This window comes from Mus musculus, chromosome 3 (assembly GCF_000001635.26).
Source record: "Mus musculus strain C57BL/6J chromosome 3, GRCm38.p6 C57BL/6J".
Taxonomy (NCBI): Eukaryota; Metazoa; Chordata; class Mammalia; order Rodentia; family Muridae; genus Mus; species Mus musculus.
The window spans coordinates 72,737,080-72,744,746 of record NC_000069.6 but is presented as its reverse complement, the minus strand read 5'-3'; the positions used below and the strand labels follow the sequence as shown (position 1 = coordinate 72,744,746).

The 7,667-nt window shown below is 34.0% G+C and overlaps 1 pseudogene; it reads left to right on the top strand.

Moving 5' to 3' along the window:
* The first annotated feature begins 6,765 nt into the window (after window positions 1–6,765).
* Window positions 6,766–6,916, top strand: Gm22451 (annotated as a pseudogene).
* The last annotated feature ends 751 nt before the right edge of the window (window positions 6,917–7,667 follow it).

The window sequence follows — 7,667 nt, the reverse complement described above, 5'->3', positions numbered from 1 at the left end:
ATTGATGTGGGAAAAGGAGTTTGCAGATGAAAAAGATGGCTAAAAGTCACTGTATAAAATTCTGCTATATACACAGTTCAACTATCATCAGAGAATCTTCCTCCTGCAGCAGAGTGGAACAAATATACAGACCCCCAAAAGAGATATCATGTACAGAGTGAGAGGGCTTTGATTCTCAGCCCTCAATAGAATGTCTTCATCAAATTCCTCCTCTCAGAGCTCAGGGAATCCTGTAGAGGTGAAGACAAAAGGGAGTAAGAACCCCAGAGAATGGAGGACATAAAGAAAACACAGAAACTGAAGAAGCATGCACGACGATGGCATGGATATGCCCTATGTCCTCTGCATATATGCTATGGCTTCCAGTTAAGTGTTTCTATGGGATTGTTGAAATGAGTGTATCACTGATTCTCATGCCCACTCTTGGACTCTTTTATTTCTGTTAGTTTGTCTTACCGAATTTTGCTATGTTAGTTTATCTTTTTATGTTGTTATATTTTGTTTTTGGTTTTTAAGAAATAAATGGAAGAATAGAGGGATGGATGGGTGGATGCATGGATGAATGGATGGAGAAATGAGGAAAGGATCTGAAGGGACTTGGTGGATCTGATCAAAATATACTTGAATTTGAAAATGGTTTTAAACGATGAGAATATAAATAATAAATAAAACTAAAAAAACTGTTAAAAAGAAATTATCAAAGAACTAACTTTTAAATAAAAAGCTAAAAAAAGAAATAACCATGATGAGATACCCAAATAGTTTCCTGGAGGCTGATGAATGACCAGTGGGAGCTATACAAGAAGAATAAAGTGCTTGTGTGGATTGTTAAGAGGCAAAGAGTTCCATACACATTTCGTGCCATATATAAATGGATTGCTATCCTGCAGAATTGTAACTTTCTCAAAAAATCAGAATGTCTATAGTATATGAAAACATTAGCAAATTTAGATGCTCATATACATTTTCATTTCTCTCATTGCCAAAATATTGACCTGTAGTTTTATTCCATAAAAAATGTTATTGAAATAAAATGTAAGGCTTTCATTGAGAAGATAATGATTATCTATCCTTATGCTGTTCTAGAGAGAATCATAACAAGCTTGTAAACTTGTCTACCTCGTTTTTATCTCGTGAAAAATAATGCTGTGCAAAATATTAAGGAGGAAGACCTAAAATTGTTATTGTTTATATGGTGTTAATGAAGAAACATTGCAACTGGAGAAAGAATAAAAGACATAAAGAAGAACTTTAAGGAGTGGTGGGAGAGAAGAAATACATGAGAAAGAAAATACCATACCCAGAAAAGAGTGAGGTTCCTGGGAAACATTGCCTAAAACCCATGCCCAATCGAGATATCAAAAATGCCAACCCTGGGAGCAGGCTAACATACATTACAAGCAAATAATCATAAAGTAGAGATAAAGCAGTTGCAAGAGACATGTATTTTTAATGACACCTACCACAACAGTGGGCTAAAAGCAAAGGGCAGAGCAGACATTGGGGGAAGAACCTCTAGCTAACTGCCATTTCAAACACATTATGCCAGTGAAGAAATTAATAGATAGTGCTGTGGGTAACCATAGCAACGATGAATCTCAAATCCACTTTGACTACTGACTAAATTAAAATAAATCTGAAATCTATTTGTCTCAATTCCCACTACCAAACAGAGAATATCAGGAAATTTAAAAGTAAGAAGAAAAACTGTAATACAAAATTTAAAATAAATTAAAGGAATCCATAAAATACAAGAGAATAAACGTGGGTGTTACTAGAGATTTCACTTTTGACACCACCTAAGAATGCATATATTGAAACCAATCAAAATGATTGTAAAACATTAGTTTGAGCCTAAAACATATTTTAAAAGTTAATATCTTAGAAAACTCATGTCTTTGGTTTAAATCCAATGGCTGAGATTCAGTCTTCAAATGATAAGACTGAATTCAGTATGGCCTTTATAGTTATTTGTTGTCATGGTAAAATATGGTATTTAAGGTACTTTGGGGGGGGGATAACTGGATGATGATTATGACAACCACAAGCTGTTAAAGATTCTTTTATCTTATAACATACCAAAAAAGTTCTGTTTTACCTAACAGAGGACCATCTAGTCTGCATGAATGGTGATCTTCATTTCTGTAAACCTAATACCTTCAGGCCATTGTCTTTACTTATATTAGCCTATGTAGGTTAGAAACACTGTAACTATTCCTTAGGGTACTGAATTAAATGCAAACTAGGATGATACAACTAATATAATTCAGAGGTATTACTGAAAAATGATATTTTTGCTAATAGGAAAAAAAGGCTCTGTAAGACTGGTATAGCATAACTAAAATGTAGATTCTTGTTCATAAACTGGAACATTATATTACTCCAAGATTATGTATGGTCAGACTTGATTGTCTACTGATTTGATGCCTTGAATCCAGAATATAAGGGTGCTTCATAATAAATGATGTAGATTTTGTGGAATTTCTTTCGTACAGTATTGGTTATGTGACAGGTAAGTTCATGGAAGCGAAACTGTAAATAAATTTTATTCTAAGATTTTACAGCTCAAAGTCTGGATTTATTTCCAAAAATGCCTCGCAGGACCTCATTAAACAAATTCAGAAATCACTGGAGTGAAAGAAACCAATATTTTTAAGAACCTTCATGAAGAATGTTCTCAGTAGCATATGGTCACCAATGATGGACGTTTGCTTCTAATTAGGATTTCTCACAGCAATAGAAATTATTGTTATTAAAATTGTGGGAATCACCATACACATAATCATGAAATATAAAATGTAAGCATTTAAACTGTAAGAAGTTCACAGTGATACCCACAAGCATAGCCAGGAAATGCTCACTCAACTGTGGCACTATTTCAGGAGTGAGAGAGAGACAGTTAACAAGAATTTGGCTTGACTTCTATAATAACAATATTTTTAATCAGTAGAGGATATTATCTATATTAGCAGAAATCTTGAGAAAGCACCTTTTAGACGTATACTAAATTGTAAAGTAAGAAACATTCTAGGTTCCTATAAAGAAAGATTCTATAATTTTGTAGGAATTATGAATTGTAAGTATCTTGGCAATACTTTTCAACAATTTAATGCTTATTATTCAGTATGTCAGTGTACTGACTATGAAAGAAGACCCAGAAAGTCTAAGGACATATCAATCATGATTTTAAAACATCATGGATATGTAGAGACTGAACATATAATTTGTGAGAGTCCTATCAAAGACCTTTCCTTGTTGGGTAGATTAACAAGTTTCAAGTGCAAATTTGTTTAGAAGAAAAAACATTATCTCAGAAAATATAGGCATCCTGGGTTTCATATGTTCACATCTACCAACACAGGAGGCCTTTGTATACACAGCTTTCATGTGCTTACTATAAAAACTGATGTTATATAAATCTCTGCCTCTCAAAGAGGTGATAGCATTCTGTCACATGTTCAGTGGGCAAAGGAGAGTCTAATCTTAGTTTCATACTATGCACATATTTTTGTTATGTAAAAAGTCATAGATTTGGGAAGGCTTATTCTTTCATTCTAAGAAAATTACCTGTTGATTTATGGGGTTGTGAGTACTCTAATAAACAATAGAATTTGGAAGAAAAGAAGAAAAGAAAATGGGAGATATATGAAAGTTGAAATAAATCCTTCCTATTATTTTATGTGGCATCTGTTCCTGGCTGACTTGTATGGTCTCATATTTTAAACTGTTTGGGCAAATATGATTCAGGTGCAGTTGTATGAATGGTATATTTTAGTATGGATATTTCTACTGTTATGGTATGACTCAAATGTGACCAAGGAGCTCAAGACTGTGAATCCTTTATTTTTTATTTTTTAATTAATTAATTAATTAATTTGTCAAGTACAAGAGTTTATTCTTTGCTTATGGAATGTATACATAATTCAACTTACTTCCTCATAGTCAAGTTAGCGCTGTGCTTGCCCCTGCCTCCCCCCGCCCCCTGCCCCGCCATGATAAACTGTGAATACGTAATAGACTGCTGTTTGCCTTGTTTTAGAAAGCTATGGAAGAATGCATAGATGACTCACTGAAGAAAACACGTCACCAGTGAGTGAGTCTGATGGACTATTGGCTACTCATTGTTCTAGAACAGTCTCTCTGCTTGACTGCTGCCAGGGCTTTAGTAGCTGCCTCCTTTTGGCAAAGCTACTAATGGGTTCTACTGCTTTGTTTTTCCTGCCACGATGGATGGCTACACCCTCTCACGCAGTGAATCAAAATGAATCTTTTCCCCATCCTGTGTCCTTTTTTTTTTTTTTTTTCATTTTTTATTAGGTATTTAGCTCATTTACATTTCCAATGCTATACCAAAAGTCCCCCATACCCACCCACCCCCACTCCCCTACCCACACACTTCCCCTTTTTGGCCCTGGCGTTCCCCTGTACTGGGGCATATAAAGTTTGTGTGTCCAATGGGCCTCTCTTTCCGGTGATGGCCGACTAGGCCATCTTTTGATACATATGCAGCTAGAGTCAAGAGCTCCGGGGTACTGGTTAGTTCATAATGTTGTTCCACCTTTAGGGTTGCAGATCCCTTTAGCTCCTTGAGTTCTTTCTCTAGCTCCTCCATTGGGAGCCCTGTGATCCATCCATTAGCTGACTGTGAGCATCCACTTCTGTGTTTGCTAGGCCCCGGCATAGTCTCACAAGAGACAGCTACATCTGGGTCCTTTCGATAAAATCTTGCTAGTGTATGCAATGGTGTCAGCGTTTGGATGCTGATTATGGGGTGGATCCCTGGATATGGCAGTCTCTACATGGTCCATCCTTTCATCCCCATCCTGTGTCTTATCAATTATATGGCTATTATGATGGGAAGAGTAATTAATAAAGAAAATGAGTACTGGGAGTAATTTGCCATCACAGGATTCTTCATGTGATGAATGTGATTGCATAGGTTCACACATCTTTAAAGATAGTTTTTAGGATATATGTAGAGAAGTTTGGAACTATGGCCATAAGAGCCCTGGTATGCTATAAGAACTTTAAATAGGCTATTCTGATTAGAATGCTGAAAAAGATATGGAGAGTGAAGGTCATGAGGCTTCAGAAATAAGCAAGGACTATTGAGATTGAGACTAGAGGTTATCATAATATTATGGTAAATAGTCTGGTTGTGCTAGTATCATCCTTATCATTAGCTTTTCAACATGGTGAAATATTCTGATTTGGTACCAATATCTAGAGCTTGCTTCTGTAACAGATATCTCTGTCTCTCTCTGAATATAGGTATGAATATCTTTGTCTCCTTAGTATTAATATTAAGTATATATCAAAGGATTTAGGACTCTATTATATCTCTTGTTTTTATACAAACAGAGATAATGTCTTAGACTATTAATGTGTTACAATGTATTCCAACTCTTTTATAGTGAGCACAATGTTTTATTAAAAAGTTATATGCTGATATTCTTGTTCCTTTAATTTGTGCCCTAGAATTTGAAGAAACATTGACCAACTCAAATTGCCTATATTTCTTCCTTGACATTGAGTAAAGTATATTTTGATGAAAAAATTCTGCTCTGGTTCATCTGATATTTTTGTTTATGAAGCATATTTAATATGGTTGGCTGATATGTCACTTAGTTGGGATAAAAAGGGGATTGTTTAGGTCACTCAAGGTGTATTGATTTGAAACCTGTTTCATCTAGAATTCATTCTGCACATGCTTTGTGTTAATAGCAGTAACTGCATCCGAAAGTAGATTCTAGACTTTATATAAATACTCATTATCAAATATATATTTATTGTGTATTATGCAATAGAGAACACTTTAAAAGGAAAAGTTTTCCATTTAAATTCAGAACTAAAATTTTTCATAGGAAACATAGTTGACTTCTCTGAAGCCATATGGCTGCCTGCTAAGAATTCAGTTTCTCTGTAGAGCTCACAAATGGGCAAAGTTTCTAAGGGTGATGAATTAGCCAACAGAGCTTCAAAGGCTGATATTAGAACGAATGCCCAACACAGGTCCATTTTGAAAACATTAGAACTTTTTTTCCATCTTCAAAAATACACTTCACAAAATCAAATGGGCAAAGAGATCATAAAAGGCAATAAGAGCCATTCAACAAGACAGTGAGAGTTACCTGAAAACATTTTTTTCTATACCAGTGTTCCTTTTAACTTGGTTAGTGTTGAATCATCAACGAAATCACCCAAATAAAAGGAAGATTTTTGTCAGACTCTTACTGTGCCAACCAAAGGAAAGTAATTCTAAATACATAAGAAGCCCTACAGATTGGTGATTATTTATAGGAAATTACCAATGTTACAGTGGACTTTGACCAACTTTACCTTAAAAAATACAAAGCATTTCTGTTTCACAGAACAAATTCTTGTGATGTAAGGGAATATTTATCCAGTTTTGTATTTTATATATAAAACATATCACTTGCTTCTCTTCAAAGGGCGATAATCAGTATAAAATCTCTTTTAGTACAAAATGTTCACCCTTGAACATTAGAACATGTAAATTGGTTAAGAAATAGCCATTGATTTCTACTATTATTCTGGAGTTATAAAAATGTTTAAAGGTGTTTATGCATTTTTACTAGGAAATATCAGATAAAGGTTGGTATTTCAGTGAAAATGTGACTAGGTAGTATGTCTTTTGTCAGATGTATGGTGACCAATCTATTTACATTTATTTTAATCATTATAAAAGCTTAACATTTTGCATATGAAAGATATATTTATAATATATCTGCGGGACAACATATAATTGCTTCTCACCCTTTTGGCTAAGATCAAGTGTAGTATCTGTTCTTATCAGTTTAATATTCAAAAATATCATTATAGTTGAATTCTCATTCCTGTGCCTCATGTATGTATCTATGGCAAGGCTTGCATGCCTGTTTAAAGCTGAATTTTGAAATTAACTAAATATGTAAAGCTCCTTAGAGTTGAAATTTATTCTAGTAGAAATAGAGACAGTTTAGCTTCCTTAAATAGATACTTAATAAAAAGTAAATAAACACTTATTATTTTAAAATGTTAAATTGTAATATCTTCCTGTTTGGCATCGAATTTACCAATGAAGTAGGAAGAAGGAAAATAAGCAATATAAAAGCTAGCAAAATTTTAACTGTCTCTTCTATAGGGAGGTATTTATAAAAAAAGCAAATCGAATGAGCAATTAATGATTAACCAAAAGGGGTATCTTTTTAATTATAATGATTAGCATAATTGTGCATCGATCACCTAGGTAGTCTCAGTGGGAGATAGTCTAGGTTTAGTCAGCTCTAAGGGCTTGTCTATAGAGATTATCTTTATTAGTAGAAAGACATATGTACTGCCACCATGGGTAACATCATTCCTTTGACAGGATAGTGGATTTTATGAGCTGGGAAAGTGAGCAGATCACAAGACTACATGCATGAATTCTTCATTCTCTCTTATCTATTGAGAATCACAATGTAACCATTTGCTTCAAATTAATGTTAACCTGACATTCCAACAATGATAAGTTGTAACTAGAAATTGTAAGCCAAATAAACCCCTTTTTCCATAAATTATTTCTGTCAGAGTATTTTATCACAACAGCAGGTAACAAAACTGAGAAATTGACACTCATTTTAAAGATATTTTTATTTACTTCATTTTAAATATTGATACAAAACAAA